At 45.2% G+C, this 26,384-nt stretch overlaps 1 pseudogene; it reads right to left on the bottom strand.

The window, feature by feature from the left end:
- Positions 1 to 5,719: 5,719 nt before the first annotated feature.
- On the bottom strand, positions 5,720 to 25,226 carry LOC129327908 (zinc finger protein 721-like; annotated as a pseudogene).
- Positions 25,227 to 26,384: the final 1,158 nt, after the last annotated feature.

Here is a 26,384-nt window from a genome sequence, read left to right as displayed (position 1 = left end):
CCTACGGTTGCCAACTCTGGGTTGGAACATTTCTGTAGATTTGGAGTGGTGGATCCCGGGAAAGACCGGATTTGGGGAGGGGAATGGCCTCATCCGGGAATAGTGCCATACAACCCACCCTCCAAAGGAGCCATTTTCTCCAGGGAAACTGACCTTCGTTGCCTGGAGTTAAGGTGGGATTCTGGGAGATCACCAGCCACCACCTCAAGTTTGCAACCCAACTCCACCCTCAAATCTGCAGGAATTCCCCAGAATCGAGTTGGCAACCCTATCAACATGTGAGTGGAGTCTGAGCACCTACAAGAAGGTGTGCAATGAGAAAACCTCTGTGGTACCCTACAGTTAAGGGCAGTATTGGGGGCAATCCAGCCCCACAGTGACCACATTGGAGATCCTTGGTCTACCTCATAAGTCTGTTGTGCTTATATTGTTGCCATAAATCTCGCTGAGTGGCCTTGGGCAACTCACTCTCTCTACCTATCCTACCTCACATGGTGGTTGTGAGGGAATAAGGAAGGAAGGGAGAATGACGTTGGAAGGTACGTTGGGCCCAAATTGGGAAGAAAAGCAGGGAATAAACATCTCAGATAAGCAAGAACTGTATTTGCCATCATTACACTCCCTGGGGGTGAAACATGAAACAGATTTAAAATCTCCTTTGAAGGTTCGTGTTCGTTTCTAGCAGCACCTCTGCAGCTCCTCTTGTGGCTTGTTTGGGTGCAAGGCCTGAATCCTTTTAGGGACCAGGGCAAAGCCCGGCTTCTCCTCTGCTGGCCTCCTGGGTGAGCAGGAGGGGCCAGGAGAGAGGGCTGTGTGCCCCTTCCTCCTTTGGGGGGGGTCAGGTGGGATAAGGGAGAGATTTCTATCAAAGTAATCCTGAGGGCAGCTCCCAGACTCCAAAAGCAAGGGCCTGAAAAAGGTAAGACAAAAATCTATTTCTACATCAGGGACAACAGCAGGGAGAAGGAGAAGTCACCAATGGGAGGGACTGGATAAGAACCACCACCCCAATTATTCCTTGCGAATGAAGTTGAGGAGTTTGCCCATATTTTTTCTATGGGGTGGAAGTGGACCCCCTTCCTATTCTACAGCACTGAATCTGAAGGGGGGAGTCAGTTATTATTATTAATAACTATTTATTTATGTATTATTATAAATTATTAGTTATTAGGTATTCAGTTTTACCGGGCCTTCAAGGGCAACTCCAAAGACTAGCATCAGAGGCACGAGTTGCCCACCCAAAACCTGAGGCTGGCCGATGTAGACGACCCCAAACTGGGCACCCCAGCAGTCTACGGATCGCTTTAGGTAGGGTGGCCAACCTCCAGGAGGAACAAGGAGTTCCCCCAAAATTATGAAAGGTCTCCGGACTACAGAGACCATTACTTTGGAAGAACTGTGGCCCCTTCTGAGGGCAGACTCTCTGGCTTCCCATCCCGGGAGATCTGCCTCGCTCCCCTCCCCAAATTCTGCCCTCCCCAGGCTCTGCCACCCAATCTCTAGGCATTTCCCTTCCTGGAGTTGGCAACCTTAGCTTAGGCCTGTGTGTACACTGCCATGCTCCTTCCCCAAAGGAGTTCAAAAGAAAGACGCCTCAAACAAGCAACAGCAACATTTATTGACTCACAACAGACTCAATCCTAGAGCAATTATTCCCTCAGCGAACAAGAGCGAGACACCTTGGGCCAGTCAGATGCACTCAACTGAACCTACCTCACAAGGTTGTTGTGAGGATATAATGGAAAGGATTACATAAGCCACTGTGGCTCCTCATTGGAGAGAAAGGTGGGGTATATAGGAAATAAGTGAAAGAAAGGCCTAAATGTATCTTTCCATGTATTACTTACTCCACATTTAATTTCCCTTACTACTATTTATTTAGTTTAATGTAAATAGTATTGTCGTTTACTGCCTTTGTTCCCCTCTTTTGTACATTTCCCAGGGGTGGGTTTGTTACCACAGCCATGCAAATATGTGACCTTGCCTATTTAAACTGGCAGGGAGAGGGAAGAGGGATCTCTGCCTGTGGGGTGGCTCTGAGGAGGGTGATTCAGTGGGGAAAGGACAAGGGAAACCGATTTTAATGGTTTAAAAAGGAACAAACAGTTTATTGTAGGGGATGGGGGAATCGGGTACATTAGTAGACAAGTGGGGAAGGAATTTTTCCTGTGAGCAAATAATAAAACAAAGTACAAGCAATGAGCACATTTCCAGACAATACCAGAAAATATCAACCAAAACTATTCCCAGACCAACGGCAGCTTCAGTTACCTCTATGTTTAAAGTGTAAATATGGGGAGAGGAAAGGGGAGGGGCAGGACAGAAGAGAAGTGAGTGTCTAGCCTTTCAAACTAGCAGAGAGAAGCAGACTGCTCCCCCTCTCTGTGCTGTGCAGGGTGAACTGGAAAATCAGGGGAGACAGATTAAAGATGGCGAGCCAAGATGTACCTTTCCTTGTCCGTGCAGAAATCAGGAGGAGAAGCCCGGATCCCGGGTGCTGGAAGTCTCTTGCGGTCCGTGGGAGGCCCAGAGGAGACGAAGCGATTCCAGCCAGGGTAGCCCAGCTGTGGGGCTGGGATAGCAGGCAGGACCCAGGAACCGGCTGCAAAAGTTTGGGGGTTGAGGGCTGGCTTTGCTTCTCCTCTCTCTGCATGGAGAGGAAGGCAGCGTCTCTCCTGGGATGGGATTGGTTCCAGGCTAGAAACTTTGGATCTGATTGGGAGGTTTGAATTCTATGGGCGTGGCAGGCAGAGGGAATTCCATGTATGGACATGACTAGTTTACCTAGCAGATGACCAGCTCAAGCCTGTTTGCACACAGACCGGATTGGCTTTCTTGACTTAACAAAGGCCAGGAGATGGCTGGTGCTCTGGTCTTAATCAGCTCAGGGGGCTCTGAATTGCAAAGCAGATTCCTTGACAGTTCTCGAAAATTATTTCCCAGCAAATGCTGATCTTAACACATGGCCTGAATTGTGAGGATGACCCCGAGGAAGCCAAAGAATAGAACTGTTTTCAAGGGAGCATCCAGGCCCCCCGGGGACCCCCCTGGCCCCCTTCCTGCCTGTGCCTTTTCCATTCCTGCAGACTGATCTTAGTATCTCAGTTTGATATGAAGCCAGGCCTCTCTCTCTCTCTCTCTCTCTCTCCCCTGCAACCTGAGTCCGCCTGAGAAGTCCTGGAGGTGACCAGAAAACATGGCTCCTGCCCAGCGTTGCTTTCAGGGTTATTGCTGAGCACAGGGGAGAAGCTGCTGCATTCAGGCTCATCGGGATCTTTTAGCACTAAAGGGCTAGCTTCTAAGAGCAGTTTGGGATGACCAGGTTTGCAGGGAAAGAATCAAAGGGATGGGGGTGCTTCCCGGGGGGGGGGGGGAGAGGTGGCCTTCACTTTTGTTAGGAACAGCATGTGTACAACTTGTTAGGATGTGTACAGCATGTTTGGAACAAAACCATGTGTGCAACTAAAACTGTGAACTTACTGCTAAACTCTTATTAACCTTATCAAAGAATTAACATAAATATAACATAAATATATGAGTAATTGTGCTTAAACACACACACTAGAAAATCACACAGACAACCTTTTAACAAAATGTCTGGTTTAGGCAACAAGTAAAAGTAGCTAGAACAGAAAGTCCTTTCAGAATGCCAGCAGTTAACTGAGGGCCAAGCTACAAGTGATGAATGACACTTGAACGGCAAGTGTATTTTTCCCTGTTCACTTGCCTTCCACTTGCGCTCCACTCAGTCCACTTGCCGTTCAAGTGTCATTCGTCACTTGTAGCTTGGCCCTGAAGGTATGAGACTGAGTCATTCCTGGGGCAATAATTTTGGGAACAAGGGAAGACTTGAACTGGGGGTCCCAAGCTGTCACAGAGCATAGCACCCAGCTTATATTAATTATCAGGGATTGCACACCATGTGCCAGACAATACAGGGAGTGATGCCTTTCCAAAGTGGTAGGGCTTGAATTCATTAGTCCTTCTTCACAGTTTCTAATGCAAAAAGCCTTTTTCTTTAAAAGTACATTCAGGCTGGCAGTGTGTGTATGGAGATGGCTGGAAACAGGTTTTCTTTACAAAAATACACACACACACACACTTTGTAGGGAAGAAACCTTTGCACTCCAGGGCAGATTTCTTCCCCCCAATTTCCTATGACTAATCTTAAACTCAGAAACTGAGGAAATAAAGTCTCCATCCATACCGGGTGTTAATCAAGCTGTCAGCCCTGCAAGGTAGACCACTTGCTTGCTGAGTTCCTCTAAAGCAGGTCAATGCGAACTGGGACAATAGCCCAAGATGCTGAATTCACATTGGAGCCCAAAATTCAGTATCACCACACAAGGTTAATATATTTATTAAAAATTGTACAAAAAGGTTACATATATAGAATGTGTGCAAAGATACAATAAATAAAACAGCAAGGACTATTTGAGAATAATCCCTAATTTACTTAGAAGTATCTCCTGCCTGATAAAACAGATGTCACCTTGTAAAGTCAAGCTGCAAAGTCCAAACAGAACTGAACACCATGTTTTCCACTCTTATCCCACAAAGCAACAGTTAAGACCAGCAACTATGTCCGACAGCTGGCCCAATAGCAAAGAACTAGTTTAGAAAGTCCATTTTTATCTCACATCGGCCTGCAGAACAGGGTGACTAAAACCAACCAGGTCCTTGTTAAGACACATGAACAGGGCTCTCTGCAGCCGAGTTATGCCACCCCTCAGAGCCCTTAGTCTGAGATTGACGGCAGGGGACGGACATCTACATTCTACAAAACGTCTCCAGGCCTGTTTCTCTGGGAACTGCTTGGCTTTGAGTTTCTCCGTTCCCCAGAATTCTCCTAGGCAGATTTGCCTCAGCCTGAGATTCGCCAAGAATACAGCCCTTTCCCAGCAGCTGCCCTGCAGCTTAGGCTGGGGGCCAAAGTTTGCCCCCTCGTATGGAGGAGGGGACAGACTGATTTCTCGGCTATCTGGGCTCTTAGCTGGGGGTGGAGACGAAAACCCTAGGAGGCGTCTCCGGCCTGTGGCTTCAGTATCTCTGTGCGATCGGCCCACCCGCCTCGCCCTGTTTCAGTGTAGGATTAGCCAGCTGCAGTTTCTGAGCCAGGTAGAAATTTTTTCCCATTCCCCTAATTGGCTGGATGGGGTTGGGTTTTTTACCTACCTTGTACTGATGCCTGGATTGAGGCATTTGTAGGGTGGTGTCTAGTAGGCGTCACTGGCAGGAGAAAGTTGGGGAGTAGGGAGCAGGCCGGTGAGCACCCCTTTGGCAATTCCCCATCAGTGGGGAAAGGGGTCTGTCAGGAAGGAGGGTATGCTTCATGGCTGCCACCACCTGTTCAGACTGCCTCCAGGGAACCCCAGGTGTAAGTCCTTCCCTCATGCTGTATGGCTGAGGCTGTAGGAGCTTGATGGGGGGGGACCCTTTGCCTGGCCGGCTGGGCTCAGGCCATTCTTGGAATGGCTCAAGCCCGGGGCAGCGGGGCTCGCCCAGGCAGGTCAAGGTGGAGGTCCAGGTGTGACCCCGTGGCTTAACCTTTACTGCCAGTTTGCCTTGCCGCAGTTTAGTGTTGATGTTATGTTTAATAAAGTGGCCCTTAGTTCCAACTACTGTGTCTGTCTCTTTCTTCCAACTGTGGGGGCAATCAGGCTGGTTACTTGATAGGGCTTTAAAATGTTTGTGCCCCAAATGAGTGAAGTTACTGTACTTATGGTTTCTCCCCTGTGAGAATTCTTTGGTGGGAAGAAAGGTAGTGACTCTGACTGAAGCATTTTCCACACTCCAGGCATTTATACGGTTTCTTCCCTGTGTGAATTTGTTCATGGAGAGTAAGACTTCCCCTGATAGTAAAGCCTTTTTCACACACCAGGCATTTATATGGTTTCTCCCCTGTGTGAATTCTTTGATGGACAGTAAGACTTCCACTCTCAGTGAAGCCTTTTCCGCACTCCAGGCATTTATATGGTTTCTCCCCTGTGTGAATTCGTCAGTGGGAAGTAAGTTTGGAATTCTGACTGAAGCTTTTTTCACACTCCAGACATTTATATGGTTTCTCCCCTGTGTGAATTCGTTGATGGATAGTAAGACTTCCACTGTCACTGAAGCGTTTTCCACACTCCAGGCATTTATATGGTTTTTCCCCTGTGTGAATTCTTTGGTGGATAGTAAGACTTCCACTATCACTGAAGCGTTTTCCACACTCCAGGCATTTATATGGTTTCTCCCCTGTGTGAATTCGTTGATGGATAGTAAGACTTCCCCTGCCAGTAAAGTCTTTTTCACACACCAGGCATTTATATGGTTTCTCCCCTGTGTGAGTTCTTTGATGGATAGTAAGACTTCCACTGTCACTGAAGCGTTTTCCACACTCCAGGCATTTATATGGTTTTTCCCCTGTGTGAATTCTTTGGTGGACAGTAAGATTTCCACTGCCACTAAAGCCTTTCCCACACTTCAGGCATTTAAATGGTTTCTCCCCTGTGTGAATTCTTCTGTGAGAAGAAAGTTTGGAACTCTGACTGAAGCTTTTTTCACACTCCAGACATTTATATGGTTTCTCCCCTGTGTGAATTCGTTGATGGACAGTAAGACTTCCCCTGCCAGTAAAGTCTTTTCCACACACCAGGCATTTATATGGTTTCTCCCCTGTGTGAGTTCTTTGATGGATAGTAAGACTTCCACTGTCACTGAAGACTTTTCCACACTCCAGGCATTTATATGGTTTCTCCCCTGTGTGAATTCTTCGGTGGTAAGTAAGGTTGCCACTCCATCTGAATTTTTCCCCACACTCCAGGCATTTAAATGGTTTCTCCCCTGTGTGAATTCTTTGATGGACAGTAAGTCTTCCATTCTCACTGAAGCCTTTTCCACACTCCAGGCATTTATATGGTTTTTCCCCTGTGTGAATTCTTTGGTGGGAAGTAAGTTTGGAACTCTGACTGAAGCTTTTTTCACACTCCAGGCATTTATACGGTTTCTCTCCTGTGTGAATCCTTTGGTGGACAGTAAGACTTCTCCACTCACTGAAACTTCTCCCACACTCTAGATTTTTATATGGTTTCTCCCCTGTGTGAATTCTTCGGTGGGAAGTAAGGTTGCCACTCCATCTGAATTGTTTCCCACACTCCAGGCATGTATATGGTTTCTCCCCTGTGTGAATTCTTTGGTGGGAAGTAAGTTTGCAATTCCGTCTGAAACTTTTTTCACACTCCAGGCATTTATACGGTTTCTCCCCTGTGTGAATTCTTTGATGGACAGTAAGTCTTCCACTGTCCCTGAAGCTTTTTCCACACTCCAAGCATTTATATGGTTTCTCTCCTGAGTGAATTCGTTGATGGACAGTAAGTTTTCCCTTGTCAGTAAAACTTTTTTCACACTCCAGGCATTTATATGGTTTCTCCCCTGTGTGAATTCTTTGATGGGATGAAAGGTGGTGACTCTGACTGAAACTTTTTCCACATTCCAGGCATTTATATGGTTTCTCCCCTGTGTGAATTCTTTGATGGACTGTAAGACTTCCACTCTCAATGAAGACTTTTCCACACTCCAGGTGTTTATATTTTTTCTCCCTGGTTTGGTTTCTTTGATGGGAATTCATATTGATATATGAATTTTCAGGAAAATTTTCTTCACGTGCAGGGCTGTTATTCTGGTTGTCTCCTTTGCATATTTCTGTAATTGATGGAGCTTCATGAGACTCACCACCCTTTAACTGACTGGAGTTACTCCCCCCTTTCCCCTGCTCATTCCTTAGGATATCACAGTATGCAACGTTCTCATTCACATCTGGATAAGTCTCTTCTTTATCTGTTGCAGAATGTTCTTTTGTTTCATTTGTTGGCTCCGACAGATGTGCTCCTAAATAAGAGAGAAACCAGGCATTAATATGGGGTTGGGAGCTTGACATTTAGGGGATGAACTAAATGAACTGCTGTGGAGAATGAGAGAAAAGAGTGTTCACACTCAAAAAAACTCGGTGACATAATGGATTTTAATGACTGATTAGGAGTTAATGTCAAAAACAGAGGAATATCTTTCACCACACCCCTTATATATATATATTAGCCTTAATAATATGAAAATCTAAGTAAATAACCCTGGCTGGATTTTTTCTTTTTTGAATCAAATATTGATCTGGCCCAATGCTCAATAGTCCAATATAACAGTTCCAATTCCTAAATGATGACAGGCAACAAGAGTACTGAATTCATATAATGTAATGTCCAAAATGAAATCTGTTGTTTCTTCTTCTGTAGGCAAAAGCCGTCATTGGAGGATGGCAAAGAAATCCCCACGGGAGACAGGATGGAATATAGGTAGATTATAAGTTATTGGGGGAAAAATTCACTTTGCACTAGCACTTTGAAGAATAAAATTCTATATTGTTAGTGTGGTCTTCTGGGACCTGTGGTCCCCTTGTCTTTTCAGAGATGAACTGCCACCTGTTCAGCTCCAGTTTCATCCACAGCAGAAAGAGCTTACCAAGAGGGTAAAATTATATTCATCACTGCTCTCTGCTGGGGGTTTGAAAGACAAGAACTGTGTTCACATGAGTGCAGTCATGAGTTGCTTTCGGTCATGTCTCTTAACGCTTTGTTTCAGACTGCTGTAATTTGAGTCTGATTCCATTTCTTATTCGAGGACTCATTCTGTTAACTGCAATAACTTACACCAAGACTCAGCTCTTAGTGAGAAAGGCAGACTATGGATAATAAATACTTTACCAAAAAAACAATAAGTTAAGCACATGCTTTGTATGTGTAAGGTCCCAGAGTTCAATCTCTAGTGTCTCTAGTTTAGAAATCTCAGCTGTGACAGGGTTGGGAAACAGCCTTGCCTGAGAGAATCTGCCGGCCAGAGTGGACAATGCTTGGCTGTGTAGGATATGGATGAAGATGGACTATGAAAAGTTCTGAGGACATTGGACAGATAGGAATGATTGATCGAATCATATTGTTATACCTTATATAGAAATAATTCATGCAAATGTTATAGTTTTGCTTCTTATAGCCAACTTCTAAGATAGATGATTTGTAGAAGCGACTTTTAGAGATTGATTCAGAAATATAATTCTGATGTAGAAATAATATATAGCTAGCCTAAGGATTTCAGAAATAGAGGAATCATATGCTCTGGTGCAGGGGAGACGTGGGGAAGTGAAACAACTAGCAAGCCAGTGGAATGCAACGGGGTTTTTAACGGCCTGGCCATAAAGATTACAGATTCCACTCGGGTGACTGGGCTGAACATAGCGAGCCAGCTAACTTTGATATCAACGGAACTTTGATATCCGCCTTCAAACACTTTATCATGACACCGGGGCACCAAGCATCAAGGAATCAAAGCAGCCTTGAAAAAAAGAGTTCACTCCTACATAAGCATATGGCTAGATTTACAATGGTTGTTTGTTTGTTTAATGATTGCAAAGGACTGGGAATTGATAAACAGGCACTTGATGTGTCCTTGGAGAATGTTACATATCCTCTGAGAAGGAACTTTATTGACGTCGAGGTGCCCAGCGAAGAAGAATGTGTTCCTTTGAAATGATAAACATTGCTAATTTGAGAATGGGCCTAACTAATTATGACCAAAATGTAATCAGCCAATGGATATAAGAATAAAGATATTGATTAATTTACAATTTTTTACAATTTTTGTAAATTAATCAGTATCTTTATTCTTACGTAAGAGGGTACTGTATTGTACTCCCTTATTTAGGATCTCCTTGACCCTTGGGTCTCTCTGTTTTGTTTTGGAGGGGGATAATAACGACATACTTTGTAAACTGCTCCAAGTGGGTGTTAAATTGTCCTGAAGGGCAGTATATAAATCGAATCTTGTTGTTATTTCATCTTTTAATTATTTAGGAGGACATTCCATTGACTGACGTATGATATTTAAGGCTCCACTTATGATTATATTTAAGGATATTTTAAAGGATCAGTGAGGGAGTAAGCATCTATGTCTTGCAGTGTGCTTCAATACGGGATACCTAGACTTCATCATCCGTAAAAATTCACTCGTTCATGCTCCATTTTTAGGTTTTTTTAAAAAAAATATTTTTCACATAGTGGGTTCCAATTGTTAAGAAGGTGACATTTTATCAGTAGTATTTTTTAATACTGTTGCAGATCATCCCCCAAAAGTGTGAAATTCAAGGGGTTTCCAACTGTACCATTGCCTTTTTTGCGCTCCCCAATCCAGGACTCCCAGACATCAGAGAATCCCACTTACCTGCCAATCGCTCCTCTTCATTAGAGTCGTGGAGAAACAGCTCCTCCTCTTCCTCCAGCCAGGATATGAGGTCAGGCTCGCCCACTGCAGCACCTTTTTCAGGAGGAAACACAACGATATAAATATTCAGCAGTTGGAAGCCTCCTTGTACCGCAGTGGGAGCAAAGCTAATCTGTGTGGAATTCGTAGATATGCACTCCCTGCTTGCTCAGCTGGGAAGTAATAAATGAAAGGGAAGCCAGTGGAGTTGCTATGCTAAGACACCCCCTCTCCTACACACACACAAACCAGGAACAATGCTTTAGAACTTCACTGCATCCCAGGGCCACCTGAAGCCAGAGAATCCAGGTGCAACCAAATGCCATTTGGAGAGGCAGGGGCTGATTCCGTTGGGAACGCTGCCACTTCTTAGTCAAGGCATCTTTTCTGAGGCTCTTGAAGGCCCCCCAAACGGATCCATGAGGGACGCTCTTTTCTGAGGCTCATGAAGGCCCCCCAACCACCACCCCCATTATGGTTTAGGGCCAGCCATGGCCAGAGTTGCAAAGAACAAGGTGGCACAACATGGCACCCACTCGCACTTCTCTTGTTTCCTGAAAATCAGCCCAGGTTTACAGAAAAATATGAAATCTAAACAAAAAAACCTTAGATACAGTCACATCTAGCCAAACCCACTCCTAAGGGTTGTTGTAATTGGAGGCAAGCTGCTCTAGGTCCCCATCGTGGAGAGAGGCAATATATGAATGAAGTCAATTAACAAATCCCGGTGAAGAAATGGGGCAGGTGAAAGGTAAGGAGTTTAGTGTGTTTGAAGGAGAAAAGGGTGCAGGGAAAGGTGAGCAGACGGAGGCTACCAAGAGGAAGGGAAGAGGAAACAATGTGGAGAAGGGGAAAAGTGAAGTAACCTCAGTAAGTTATTGTATGTTCCCCACCATGCAACTGGGCCTGGTTCAACCAGCATCACAGAACTGGGCCACAGGAGACAGGCGGCTGGGAGGGAGAACGAAAGGTGAAGATGGGGCAGACAGAGGTGGGTGGGAAGGAGGGAAGGAAGGAAAAGAAGGAAGTAGGAAAAGGAGGCTTATGGGGGCAAGAAAGAGAAAGAGGACATGGTGGGGGAGGGGGAGGGGGAAATGAGATATCTCCTGAAAATCATTGCAGGTTGCCCACTCGTGTATAAGCATATTAGTAAATATTGGGCCCAATTCAGCCCCCTGGGGAGAGATCCCAAGGTGGCCTGTAACCCATGCGTTGATGTCATTTCCTAGAAGTGATGTCATCATGAAAACCGAGAGGACACGCATAGTGAGGACATGAAAAAAGAAAAGCGTAGGAACGCGGCCCCCCATCTCCAGTCAGGGGACTAGGGGACCAGGCAACCCTACCTCTCAGAATGAAGGAGATAGCGAAGGAGAAAAGGATCCTCACCTAGAGAGGCCACGTTCCCAAAATTCTCCAGCATGACCTCCTTGTAGAGAGCTCTCTGGGCTGGGTGCAGCAGGCTCCACTCCCCCTGGGAGAAATGCACAGCCACCTCTTCAAAGGCCACTGGACTCTGGAAGGAGGAGAAAACATTTCTTTACAGCACTGGAAAGCTGGTCCATGAGGAAAAATATCCCAGTGTGGATATTAACACTGTGATAAAAGGAACCTGCAGGCCCTCGTTTTCCCTCCAGAGAATGACGGATTTACTTCGCTAGTCCTGGTCCTGATTTGCCAGGCCTCAAGGAGTGGTTCCCCTCCATCTCCAGCCTTTAGCCCACTCAGGCAGCCCCCTTTCTCATGCTGCCCCCCACAGGCCTCTAGGGTGGAGATATTTCCCCAACTAAGCAGACTCTCCCCACTTCTCTTTTACAGTCTGGGAGGCTCAAGCCAAGGCAGGAGACTTTTCATCAGCGCAGAGAATTTTAGAAATAAGAATGTGTTTTAGAGCAGACAGAGGAAGAGCTCAGTTGAATTTCGACTACAAAACAATCCTATCAGTATCAACACATCATTAATCCCTAGATCAAGGGCCAATGTATGGCAGCCTCTCCCAAGAATGACTCTCTCGAATGGCTGCTTCCGAAGGCCTTCCCGGTTGCCATTGGTAACATTCCAAAAGAATGACCCCCACACACACACTCCTTAAATCCAGCGTCTTGTTTCTGGTTCCTCTTTCCCGCTCTGCTGTATTTGGAGAAAGCAGGAACTAGGCAAAGATGCCTCCTCTGGCCTTCATGCCTCACCTTTATTAGCCTACAAATTACTTTATTTATTACCTCTCTGTCCCCTGGAATAGGAAAAGGGAGGGGGAGGAGCTCTCTTCCCTGCAGGCTCCTTGGATGGGCACCTGAGCTGAACTCCTGAGCATCCGGAGTATAAAACCCAACATTTCCTGCACTGCCACGGAAGCTGGCTGGGTGACCTTGGGCCAGCCACACTCTCAGCCTAACCTACCTCACAGGGTTGTTGTGAGGACAAAAGGGAGGAGAGGAGGAGGATCTAAGCTGCTTTGGGTCCCCTTTGCGGGGTGGAATGCAGGGTATAAAGAGAAAATAATAAATAACATAACATAATGTAGATTTTAGAAGCAGGGGAAGAAATGGGGGAGGGGTTTGTTGATGTTGTTCAGCATATAGGAGCCCACAAGGTTGAGCGCGCATGAAAACGTCACAATGAAATCTACTGAGTAGATCCACATCACCAAATTCGATACTGCAAGGGCACTCACCAATAACTTTCCTGGTGTCTGCCAAGTGTTCTTGGAGAGCGGGATTTGGCAGAGGCATCTGCTTAGCAACTGGAGATCTGATTGGCTGTGCTAATTTTTAAAAAGTTGCTTTGGCAGCACAAAAATCTTCACTGCATGTCTGAAGGTAAGCTCTTGGGTGTGTTCAATTATATTGTTCATTTTAAAAAGCATCCTGTTAAGCGGAGGTTTTTTTTTTGAAATGTTGAAAATTTATGACTAGCCACACTCCCTGACTTTTTGTGGCTGCCCCCACTTTTTATGGCAGCCATTTTGTAGTTGGCCCCTCTTCCTATGGCAGCCATTTTGAAATCTTGCCGACCACCCTGGGGCAGAATTCCAGAAGAGCATTTCAGGCTCAAAAAGTGGGGACTCCTGCACTGATGGATCTACTTGAATCCAGAATATTATGGGCACAGAGATTCCTCAAAATGAGTATCTTAAAATGTTACGCCGTTAATTTCTGCTGTGTTTCTGCTAATTTTGGCACCCACTCCCCCGCTCCACATTTTTGAGAGATTTTAAGCCTAAAAATGAGTCCTTATAAATGGATCACTCTTAGACAACAAGAATGAGTACGCTTTTCGTGGAAACAGGGCCTTGGAGAAATACTTAGACTGACCCTGTCCTGAGTGGCAATTTAAAAAGACCTCCTCCTTCCAGCTGAGCCAGATAAAAACATTTCTTCATGTATAACAAGTCAGCAAAATCTCAGCAAAACTCACAAGTATGATTGAACCTCCCCGTAAATTATATGCTAAAAATATCAAAAACGTCTCAGCACATGTAAATACACATTTCCTTTTTCAACATAAATATCTTTTGCTGCTTTTTAGACCCACGTTGTGATGGAGAGTGCCCTCAGGTCAGAGCTGACTTATGGTGAACTCCGGTGGGGTTTTGATGGCAAGAGACTGACAGAGGTGGCTTGCCATTGCCTGCCTCTGCAACCCTGGTCTTCATTGGAGGTCTCCCATCCAGTTAATAACCAAGGCCGACCCTGCTTAGCTTCTGAGATCTGACAAGATCAGGCTTACTTGGGCTATCCAGGTTAGGCCAAACCCAAATAAAAGACCCTGAAATAACCTTTAAAAACAACTCCAAAAGTTGCTGTATGAAGATTCATAAAAGAGTACTCGATTTACTGAAGGATTAGGGTTCCCAGGTGTCTGCCAATAGCCGGCGAACTTCAGGAAGTTTGTACCCATTCCCACCGACCTGCCAACGATCAGTGATAGGTGGCAAGCCCCCCAGAGGTCGCCCACCTTGGGCAGGCACCAAGCACAGCAGGTGTGCTCCCAAGGGGCAGGAATGTAATTTCCCTGCGCTCCGGTGGCTGGCACGATGATGTCACTTCCGGGAGTGATGTCATAGCAAAGTCGCCAAAGAGTTGCTGCTGGCACGATGTCAGTGCCAGGTCCCCGTCTCCTGCCGGGAAGGTGCCAGGACCTGGACACCCTTTGAAGGAAGTTTGTTTTGCTTCTCCACCCACTTTAGATCTCTTGTAAGACGGGCAACATGTCAGTTCCAATTCTTGGGAGAAAGATCATCCACAAAAATCCCAACACAGTATTGTATAAGAAAAAAACTCCCAACTAAACAAACAAACAAATATACAAGATTGATGAAATAGATAAAACTAGCTTTTAGACGTCAAACCAAATCAGCAACTTCTTTGAAGGAGACAAACATATTTTTATTTCCTTCTCTCTCCGTGACAAATGGTGGCTGAACCCCAGATCATTTTCAATAGGTCTAAGCTCACCCCCAAAGCCCTTGGTGAAGAGCCTCCTTGCACCCCCTCTTCAGACTGTCAAGTACTGCAGACTGCGCTTCTGTCAGCCACCCTCGGAAGGACAACGAGCCCCCCCCCCACACACAAACACACACCTTGTGTTGTCCTTTTCACCATCCAGGCCATGAAACACTCGGAGCAATGCAATATCCTGCTCTCCAGTAGGGTTGCCAATTCTGGCTGGGGAAATTCCTGGAGATTTGGGGGACAATCCCAGGGGAGGGGAAGGGGATTTCCGGGGATGAGATGCCATGTGGTTCACCCTGGAGATCAGGTGCAATGCTGGGAAAACCCTGGGCTCCACCTGGAGGTTGGTAACCCTACTCTCCACAGGGTAATCCTCCACTTGGTCCTAATCAAAGTATTGTTTGATCCACCCTGCTTGGGCTTCCCTGCACAGGGGTGACCATTTTCCCACCTTCCTAGTGGGCAGCTTTGAGATCTCGCAGTGCCAGAGCAGTGGGCAAGGGGCCCGATCCCCTGAGCCTCGTGGCCGAAGAGGAAGCATCTCGGCCAGCCACTACCCACTTCCCACCTTACCTCAGCTGGATGCATGGGGACTCTTTTCCCCCTTGACCACACAGAGGAGATGGCGGAGGAGGCACCGGGACCTTCCCGTTTGCTGCTGCCTGGGAGGGAGAGACAGAAGGAAAAATGCCGGGAAACCTTCTTTGCTTCAGGCAAATTTCTGTTTCCCTTTCGTTTAGCAACCACCTTGCAACCCGCCCCCCCCCCCCCAAGTTCAGACTCCTTTTCTCCTTCCTTCCCGGCCTCTCCTTCTAAACGTGCCCCTTTGTGTGAAGCCACTTGTTCCCCATCCAGCCTCCAAAGGTTCCCAATTCGGATCCTGCATTCAGCTGCACTGCACAGACCTTATTCGGCTCTGCAAAGAGTAGCTAGGAAGGTCTCACTGGTAAGGGGAGGGGGGAGATGCACAGGGTGGGAACTGAGAAGAAGACGGTATTGAAAGGGAGCTGGGATTCACGGAGGCTCCTAAGTGCTCCTAAGTGATCAGCTCCCCCCTTTGTCTCTGCTTGGGTGTTGCAGCCCCCTCCCCCTATCTTTGCCCCCCAAAGCCCAGGGAGAGGCAGAAGCAGCCTCAGCAGCGGAGGTGGGGGGAGGCAGACAGGAACTGACTTTCCTTGGCCCCCTCTCCAATTGGACTCTCTAGGACCGCCTATCTCCTTGCTTTAACCCTTCGGAAGCATCTCCCCCAGCCAAAAGATCTGGGGAGATGGAAAACAAAGAGAGGAAACTTCTGATCCCTTTTGCTCTGATGCAAGGTCATTCCACTCTCCAAGTGTGATGTGATTCTCTCTGATCCCTGAGAATTCCCTGAAGGGGAAATCAGCAGCATGGAGAGAAAGGGCTCCTGGTGACAGATAAGCCAGAACTGTTCTTGCCATCATTACACTCCCTGGGGGTGAAAAATGAAAGAGATTTAAAATCTCCTTTGAAGGTTTGTGTTCCTTTCTAGCAGCACCTCTGCAGCTCCTCTTGTGGCTTGTTTGGGTGCAAGGCCTGAATCGATTTAGGGACAAGGGCAAAGCCCGGCTTCTCCTCTGCAGGCCCCCTGGGTGAGCAGGAGGGACCGGAGAGAGGGCTGCGTGCCACTTCCTCCTTGGGGGGGGGGGTCAGGTGGGATAAGGGAGAACCTGCCTGTCACATTTCTATCAAAGTCATCCTGAGGGCAGTTCCCGGACTCCAAAAAGAAGGGCTTGAAACGGTAAGACAAAAATCTATTTCTACATCAGGGACAACAGCAGGGAGAAGGCAAAGTCAACAGTGAGAGGCAGGGGGTAAGAACCACCACCCCAATTATTCCTTGCGAATGAAGTTGAGGAGTTTGCCCATATTTTTTCTATGGGGTGGAACTGGACCCCCTTCCTGTTCTATAGCACTGTATTTGAAGGGGAGGGGGGAGCCAGTTATTATTATTTATTTCTGTTTATGTATTATTATAAATTATTAGTTATTAGTTATTCAGTTGCACCAGGACTTCAAGGGCAACTCCAAAGACTAACATCAGATGCACGAGTTGCCCACCCAAAACCTGAGGCTGGCCCATGTAGCCATCCCCAAACTGGGCACCCCAGCAGTCTACGGATCGCTTTAGGTAGGGTGGCCAACCTCCAGGAGGAACAAGGAGTTCTCCCAGAATTATGAAAGGTCTCCGGACTACAGAGACCAGTTTCTTTGGAAGAAACGTGGCCCCTTCTGAGGGCAGACTCTCTGGCTTCCCATCCCAGCAGAGCTGCCTCACTCCCCTCCCCAAATTCGGCCCTCCCCCCAGGCTCTGCCACCCAATCTCTAGGCATTTCCCTTCCTGGAGTTGGCAACCTTAGCTTAGGCCTTTGTGTACACTGCCATGCTCCTTCCTCAAAGGAGTTCAAAAGAAAATCACCTCAAACAAGCAACAGAAACATTTACTGACTCACAACAGTCTCAATCCTAGAGCAATTACCCCCTCAGCGAACAGGGGTGAGTCACCTTGGGCCAGTCAGATGCACTGAACCGAACCTACCTCACAAGGTTGTTCTGAGGATAAAATGGAGCAGATTACATAAGCCACCCTGGGTGCCCATTGGAGAGAAAGGGGGTGTATATAGGAAATGAATAATACATTTTATCTTTCCATGTATTACTTAGTCTACATTCGATTTCCTTTACTGCTCCTGTATTTACTTTAATATAAATAGTATTAGACTTCCGTGTCTTTGTTCCCTATTTTTATACATTTATTGAAACAGGGCTTGACACCACCCCCATTCCCCAGGGGTGGGTTTGTTCCCACAGCCCTGCAAACATGTGAACTTGCCTATTCAGACTGTCCTGGGGAATTAGCTTTCTTATCTGTGCAGTTAAAGGGAGCAGGGATCTCTGCCTACTGAGGTGGCTCTGAGGAGGGTGACTCAGCGGGGAAAGGAGAACAGAAACAGACTTTAATGGTTTAAGGAGGAATAGGCAGTTCATTGCATGGGGATCAGCCATATTAGTGGGAAAGGGGGGAAGGCAATTATCCGTATAGCAAATAATAAAACAAAGCACATTTCCAAATAATACCAGGAAACATCAACCAAAACTATTCCAGGACCAATTGCCGCATCAGTTACCTCTGAGCTTCAAGTGTAAATATGGGGGGGGGGGGCGGGGAATGGGGAAGAGGAGAGAAGTGAGCGTCTCGTCTTTCCAACTAGCAGGGAGAAGCAAAATGCCACCTCTCTGTGTGATGCAGCGTGAATTGGAAAATAAGGGAAGATTAAAGACGGGGAGTGAAGATATACCTTTCCTCGTCTGCGTAGAAATCAGAGGAAGAAAAAAGGATCCAGGGTGCTGGAAGTCTGTTGCAATCCTTGGGAAGCCCAGAGGAGACAAAATGATTTCAGCCAAAGTAAGCCAAGTGTGGGGCTGGCATAGCAGGCAGGACCCAGGAACCAGCCACAAAAGTTTAGGGTCTGGGAAGTGGCTTTTCTTCACCTCTGGTTGCATTGAGGGGAAGACAGCCTCTGTACTGTGACGGGATTGGTTCCAGGCTAGAAACTTTGAAACTGATTGGAAGGTTTGAATGTTAGGGGCGTGGAAGGCAGAGGGAATTCCAGCTATGGACAGGATGAGTAATTTACCTAACAGGTGACCAGGTCAACCTGGTTGGACAAAGACCTGATTGGCTTGCTTGACTTAACAAAGGCCAGGAGATGGCTGATGCTCTGGTCCTAATTAGCTCTGCATTGCGAAGCAGATTCCTTGATGGTGCTGGAAAATTATCGCCCAGCAAACTCTGATCTTTACACATGGCCTGAATTGTGATGATGACCCCGAGGAAGCCCAAGAATAGGACTGTTGTCAAGTGAGCATCCAGGCCCCCAGGGGACCCCCGTGGCCCCCTTCCTGCCTGTGGGCCAGCTTTTCCATTCCTGCAGCCTGATCTTAACGTCTCAGTCTGATCTGAAGCCTTTCTCTCCTGCCAGGAAGCTCCTCTCGTTTCATGCAGCAGCCCTCAGGTAATGGACAACAAGGGGCTGGTGCAGTAAGGAAGGCTTATTGAAGCCAAGTGAAGTTCACAAGGACTGGATTTTGTATGCATTACTGGACTTGGTTGAAAATTACATGGTTAATTAGTTCAATGAAACACTGTTGCTATCTTTAATACGTTGTAATCCTTTGGATGTTGATGTTGAATGTTGTACAGCACAGAGCACTTTATACACTGAATATATTGGAAATTATACCGTGTTTGAGAGAGCTTTTGTTTGGAATTCAGTTTGATTGAAGCAAAGCCTCTTTCACTCCTGCAACTTCAGACAGCAGAAGCCTGAGAAGTCCTGGAGGTGACCAGAAAACATGGCTCCTGCGCAGCGTTGCTTTCAGGGTTATCGCTGAGCACAGATATGCTTGTGGAGGGGAGAAGCTGCTGTATTCAGGCTCATTGGGATTTCTTAGCTCCATGGCCTCTGATGGCCAAACTACAAGTGACGCCTGACACAGGTTGGACACTTGTCAGCTTCCCTCAAGTTTTGATGGGAAATGTAGGCAGCTTGGCAGAATGTTGGACAAGTGAGAGATGAAAAGTCCATTGGGCAGCAGTCAGAGAGCCAAGCTGCAAGACCAGGATGCCTACATTTCCCATCAAAACTTGAGGGAAGCTGACAAGTGTCCAACCTGTGTCATTCGTCACTTGTAGCTTGTCCCTTAGAGTCACAGTTAGCCAAAAGGGCTAACTTTTCTAAGTACAATCTGGGATGACCTGTTTTGCAGGGAAAGAATCAAAGGGAAGGGGGTGCTTCCCGGGGTGAGGGAGAGGTGGCCTTTACTTTTGTTAGGAACAGCATGTGTACAACTTGTTAGGATGTGTACAGCATGTTTAGAACAAAACCATGTGTACAACTAAAACTGTGAACTTACTGCTAAACTCTTATTAACCTTATCAAAGAATTATCACAATCAACCATAAACATACAAGTAATTGTGCTTAAACACACATACTAGAAAACCTTTTAGCAAACTGTCTGGTTGAGGCAACGAGTAAAACTAGCTAAGACTTCAGAGTAGAAAGTCCTTTCAGAATACCAGCAGTTAACTGAACTGACTGAGTCATTCCTGGAGCCATAATTTTGGGAACAAGGGAAGATTTGAACACGAGATCCAAAACTGTCACAGAGCATAGCACCCAGCTTATATTAATGATCAGGGATTGCACACCATATGCCAGACAATACAGGTAGAGAAGCCTTTGTCTTCCAGACTGGTGGGGCTGGATTTCATTAGTCCTGCTTCCCAGTTTCTAATGCAAAAAGTCTTTTTCTTCATTCAGGCTGGGAGTGTGTGTGTGTTTGTGTGTGTGGAGATGGCTGGAAACAGGTTTTCTTTAAAACACACACACACACTTTGTAGGGAAGAGACCTTTGTACTTCAGGACAGATTTCTGCCCCCAATTTCCTCGGGCTAATCTTAAACACAGAAACTGAGGAAATAAAGTCTCCATCCATACCGGGTGTTAATCAAGTTATCAGCCCTGCAAGGTAGACCACTTGTTTGCTGAGTTCCTCTATGTAGGTAGAATTTTGGGGAGGAGCTCCTCAGTTTGTGAAGGGGCCCCTCGGAGCCCCTTCAGCAGCCCCTCAGTTCGTGTGTTCTGGAGAGTCACTTACCAAGGCTTGGTGTGGGTGAATGCAACCCTCAACTAAACTGACTTCCCCTATTTCTGGTCTCTCCTAGTGATGTAGACAAACTCCTCTGTACGGAGAAGATCTGAACCAATATCACAGGTTTATTTTAGAATTTAGAAGATACAAGTCCAATGGTTAGTAAGACCGGTATTTGACACAGAAATACAAGCATGCAGTTAGTAATCTTATAACCTATAACCCTTACAGAGACTTAAAGAGAAATACTTAACCTTAATGCTATAAAACCTTAAGCAAAAGTCACAAAAGTCCTCTTTGTTCTGTTGTTCCTGTTTCTTAATCCATAAATCCAGATGTCATCAAATCCTTGTTATCCACTTCATGCAAAAAGTCTATTAATGGTTTCCATTCAGTCAAGAAATTAACTAATGTCCTTTCTCCAATTAATGCAGTAAGTTTTGCCATTAATGCAAACTCCAAAACTTTTGTCAACCATTCCTCCACTGTAGCCAATGTTGTTGTTTTCCACGTTTGTGCATAAAGTACTCTTGCTGCTGTAATCAAGTATAAGAACAGTGTTCTCAAACTTTTTTCCAACTGGCTGTCCATTTTTCCCAACGAAAAGTCTCTGGTTTCAGCTGAAGTTTAATCTTCAAAATCTTGTGAACAGATTATTGTATCTGCAACCAAAACCTCTTTGCTTTCTTACACGTCCACCAAATATGAAAAAATGTCCCTTCTCGTTGAGCACATTTCCAACATACATTTGATGCCCCCTTATACATTCTAGCCAATTTTTCAGGAATCATATACCAATGATACATCATTTTGTATAAAATTTCTTTAATACTGGAGCTTAATGTAAATTTCAGCCCTGTTGTCCACATTATTAAACTCTGCATTGGCTTTAACGTTATCATACCATAGATACCCATGCCACCCCAATTTTAGATCATGCCCTTCCAGGTCCAGTAATCTTCTATTTTTTAACAATATCCATTCCTTCATCCAAACGAGTTAGCCGCAAAATATAATCTCAAATCTGGGAGGCCCAAACCTCCTCTTTCTTTTGTGTCCTGTAGAACCTTTAATTTAACACTTGGCTTTTTGCTCTGCCATATAAATCTCGATATATCCTTCTGCCATTGATTAAATGGCATCTGTTGTCAATACAGGAATTGTGTGAAATAGAAATAACATTCTAGGTAAGACATTCATTTTAATTGTAGCTATTCCTCCCAACAGCGATAATTGAATTTTAGCCCATCTTAGCAGATGGGATAAAATCTTTGTTTTTAACATGCCATTTAGGCCAGAGGCATGAGCTAAAAGGCAAGAGCCAATGGGACCTTGGCCTTCAGCTCATCATCTAGCCATCAGGGGCTCCTGGCAAGAGGGGAGAGATCCCCATCCCCTCCAACCAACAACACAACCAGCCTGTGAATGACCTCCTGGAGGAGCAACCTTGGTCAAACTTCAGACTTGTCTTAGATGTACTTGAATCTGCATGGAGGAGGGCAGCTCCTTCCCTTGAACTTGCCTCTCTGTAGATCCATTCCACATTAACTAGTCAGCTAGACAATTAGAACATACTCCGCATATGTCTGCTCTTGAAGTTATAAATTCCTCCTAATACAGAATGCCTCAACCATATTTATTTTCACATGGGTTTTTTTGTTGGCTCTGGCCACAAGCATTTTCTTATTGGTATATTGTTATACCAGTAACTACAAATGCTCTGAATTCTCACCTCTAGGAATTCAGAAGACCTTCTGCAGCATTGTTGCAAAGCTACATTACAAAGCTACATTATAGAGATATGAAAGTGTGAAGATTTAAGAAACAATGCCAAAGCCCTGGTGGTCCAGGGGTGGGAGGTGGCCAGTTCCAGTGCCAGATGTAGTCCTGAACTTTGAGAAGGATACAGTTGCTGCAGCTCCAGGCTCTACATCCACAGAGGACAGTTTGTCATACTGGAGCGGGCCTCTGTCTCCTCACTTTTCGGCTTTCTGGTTTAAAGCATGAGGGAGGGCACTTTGGAATGGGTGGTGAAACTACTCCCCTTTTAAGTTTCCTTATCCAAAGGTGCCAATGTATTCTTTGAACTGAGACTGAAACTTTCCACACAGTGTTGGCATTTATATGATTTTGCCTTGAACGAATTCTTTGATGGTAATGCAAATGTCCACTAAGATGAAAGCTTTTTTCACCCTCAGGCATTTTTACATTTTTCTCTTCTGTATGAATTTCTTTATGACAACAAAGGTGCAAACTCTGCTTGAAACTTTGCCCACACCCTAGGCATTAGTATGGTGTCTCCTCTGTGTGATTTCTGTGATGGGAAGTAAGGCTGTCATTCCAACTAAAGCTTTTCCCACTCTCCAGGCATTTATATGGTTTCTCCCGTGTGAATTCTGTGGTGGGAATTAAGACTTCCACTTTCACTGAAGATTTTTCCACACGCAAGGCATTTATATGGTGTGACGGATTCAGCTTCAAATGTTGAGATTGCCAAACAGTAAATTTGTGATTGGCATGCCCCCCCTCATGTGGCGAGACTGAAATGGTAGTTGGGGATGGAATGTTGAAGGGGGTGACCTTTGGAGCAGACTGATGAGTGAAAGGAAGTTGGAGTCTGGCTGTTGACCAGGGAGGGTTAGCCAGTGAATCCTCTTTGTGAAGAAGTAATGTTTGTGAAGCACTTTTAGTCCTTGGACTGAAATGGGAAAAACCAGTAGTAACTGCTGCTTAGACTCAAGAGATCTTGGAATTACAGTGGGCCAAGGAAGTGGGTAGAAAGGAGTCTCCCCTTCAGCACCAGGAACAGGGTTCTTGCTCATAACTATAACGCCTGCTCAGTATCTAGAAAGGGTTTGACTCATTGGAGCACTCTAATGTCTGGATAGGACAGAAAATCATACTGTTCCTGTGCTTTAAAAGTAGAGCATTTCTAAAGCAGGGTCAAGACGGCACCAACTTAGAGAGATGCCAAGTGTTTTCTGCCTCACACCAGTGAAGTTACTGTACATATGGTTTCTCCCCTGTGTGAATTCTCTGGTGGGAAGAAAGGTGGTGACTCCGACTGAAGCATTTTCCACACTCCAGGCATTTATACGTTTTCTCCTGTGTGAATTCTGTAATGGACAGTAAGACTTCTCCACTCACTGAAGCTTTCCCCACACTCTAGACATTTATATGGTTTCTCCCCTGTGTGAATTCTTTGATGGGACAAAAGGTGGTGACTCCGACTGAAGCTTTTCCCACACTCCAGGCATTTATACGGCTTCTCCCCTGTGTGAATTCTTTGATGGACTGTAAGGCTGTCATTCCGACTGAAGCTTTTTCCACACTCGAGGCATTTATATGGTTTCTCCCCTGTGTGAATGTTTTGGTGGGACGTAAGTTTGCCACTCCATCTGAAGCTTTTATCACACTCCAGGCATTTATATGGTTTCTCCCCAGTGTGAGTTTTTTGGTGGGAAGTAAGGCTGTCATTCCGACTGAAGCGTTTTTCACACTCCTGGCATTTATATGTTTTCTCCCCTGTGTGAATCCTTTGATGGACAGTAAGACTTCTCCACGCACTGAAGCTTTTCCCACACTCTAGGCAGTTATATGGTTTCTCCCCTCTGTGAATTCTTCGGTGGGAGGTAAGGCTGCAACTGTGACTGAAGCTTTTTCCACACTCCAGGCATTTATATGGTTTCTCCCCTCTGTGAATTCTTCGGTGGGAGGTAAGGCTGCAACTGTGACTGAAGCTTTTTCCACACTCCAGGCATTTATATGGTTTCTCCCCTGTGTGAATTCTTTGGTGCGAAGAAAGGTGGTCACTCCGACTGAAGCTTTTACCACACTCCAGGCATTTATATGGTTTCTCTCCTGAGTGAATTCGTTGATGGATAGTAAGACTTCCACTTTGACTAAAGCTTTTACCACACTCCAGGCATTTATATGGTTTCTCCCCTGTGTGAGTTTTTTGGTGGGAAGAAAGGCTGTCATTCCGACTGAAGCTTTTTTCACACTCCTGGCATTTATATGTTTTCTCCCCTGTGTGAATCCTTTGATGGACAGTAAGACTTCTCCACTCACTGAAGCTTTTCCCACACTCTAGGCAGTTATATGGTTTCTCCCCTCTGTGAATTCTTCGGTGGGAGGTAAGGCTGCAACTGTGACTGAAGCTTTTTCCACACTCCAGGCATTTATATGGTTTCTCCCCTGTGTGAATTCTTTGGTGCGAAGAAAGGTGGTCACTCCGACTGAAGCTTTTCCCACACTCCAGGCATTTATATGGTTTCTCTCCTGAGTGAATTCGTTGATGGATAGTAAGACTTCCACTTTGACTAAAGCTTTTACCACACTCCAGGCATTTATATGGTTTCTCCCCTGTGTGAATTCTTTGGTGGGAAGAAAGGTCGTCACTTTGACTGAAGCTTTTTCCACACTCCAGGCATTTATATGGTTTCCCCCCTTTGTGAATTCTTTGGTGGGAAGAAAGACGGTGACTCCGACTGAAGCTTTTCCCACACTCCAAGCATTTATATGGTTTCTCTCCTGAGTGAATTCGTTGATGGACAGTAAGTTTTCCCTTGTCAGTAAAACTTTTTTCACACTCCAGGCATTTATATGGTTTCTCCCCCATGTGAATTCTTTGGTGGGAAAAAATGTGGTCACTCCGACTGAAGCTTTTTCCACATTCCAGGCATTTATATGGTTTCTCCCCTGTGTGAATTCTTTGATGGACTGTAAGACTTCCACTCTCAATGAAGCCTTTTCCACACTCCAGGTGTTTATATTTTTTCTCCCTGGTTTGGTTTCTTTGATGGGAATTCATATTGATATATGAATTTTCAGGAAAATTTCCTTCACGTGCAGGGCTGTTATTCTGGTTGTGTCCTTTGCATATTTCTGTAATTGATGGAGCTTCATGAGACTCACCACCCTTTAACTGACTGGAATTACTCCCCCCTTTCCCCTGCTCATTCCTTAGGATATCACAGTATGCAACGTTCTCATTCACATCTGGATAAGTCTCTTCTTTATCTGTTGCAGAATGTTGTTTTGTTTCATTTGTTGGCTCCGACAGATGTGCTCCTAAATGAGAGAGAAACCAGGCATTAATATGGGGTTGGGAGCTTGACATTTAGGGGATGAACTAAATGAACTGCTGTGGAGAATGAGAGAAAAGAGTGTTCACACTCAAAAAACTTGGTGACATAATGGATTTTAATGACTGATTAGGAGTTAATGTTATACCACTGCTTGATTCGTGAGTTTCTGCTCTATTATTCTTACTCTTTGCTTCTAGAATGATTGGCTTAAAATATATACAACCTATTTCTCCTTTCTTTTTATCTTTAAAATGTGAAACTCTGTATAACCTGTATAACTAATCTAGATATATTAGCCTTAATAATATGAAAATCTAAGTAAATAGCTCTGGCTGGATTTTTCCTTTTTTGAATTAAGTATTGATCAGGCCTCCCTATCTCCACCATCATGAAAACCTAAGCACATAAATCTGGAGGGTGTGGTCAGAACAGAGGCAAAAAAGAGCAAAACTAGCACACAAATATTTCTTTCTTATATAGATGTAGACTTTTCTTTGATGGATATTTACAGTATCTGTTTTTTTCACTTTCTGCCCTTATAATGATCCATATATAATATATACAAAAGAAAACAGTTTTAGAAATGATATAAGGAGTAGGATAAGTAGATTTAAAAAGTGAAACAACTAAATAAATGTTTATGGAAACAAAAGGGAAATGTGAAGGTCTATGGGGCATTAACTATATACTCAGTGATTTTTTTTTATATACTGGGACTGATGTATGTCCGCCTTGTGGTGAACCTGCTAAAGTTTGATCTCTTGCTGCAATCCCTCCCTGTTCTTGTAAAAACCCAATAAAAATTCATTAAAAAATACAGGGTGGGAAGCTTGACATTTAAAGGGAACCTCCAGCTATGGCCAGAGCTGTACAGAGCGGGC

This window comes from Eublepharis macularius, chromosome 4 (assembly GCF_028583425.1).
Source record: "Eublepharis macularius isolate TG4126 chromosome 4, MPM_Emac_v1.0, whole genome shotgun sequence".
Classification (NCBI taxonomy): Eukaryota; Metazoa; Chordata; class Lepidosauria; order Squamata; family Eublepharidae; genus Eublepharis; species Eublepharis macularius.
The sequence above is the reverse complement of the archived record's forward strand: the minus strand, read 5'-3'. Positions and strand labels throughout refer to the sequence as shown.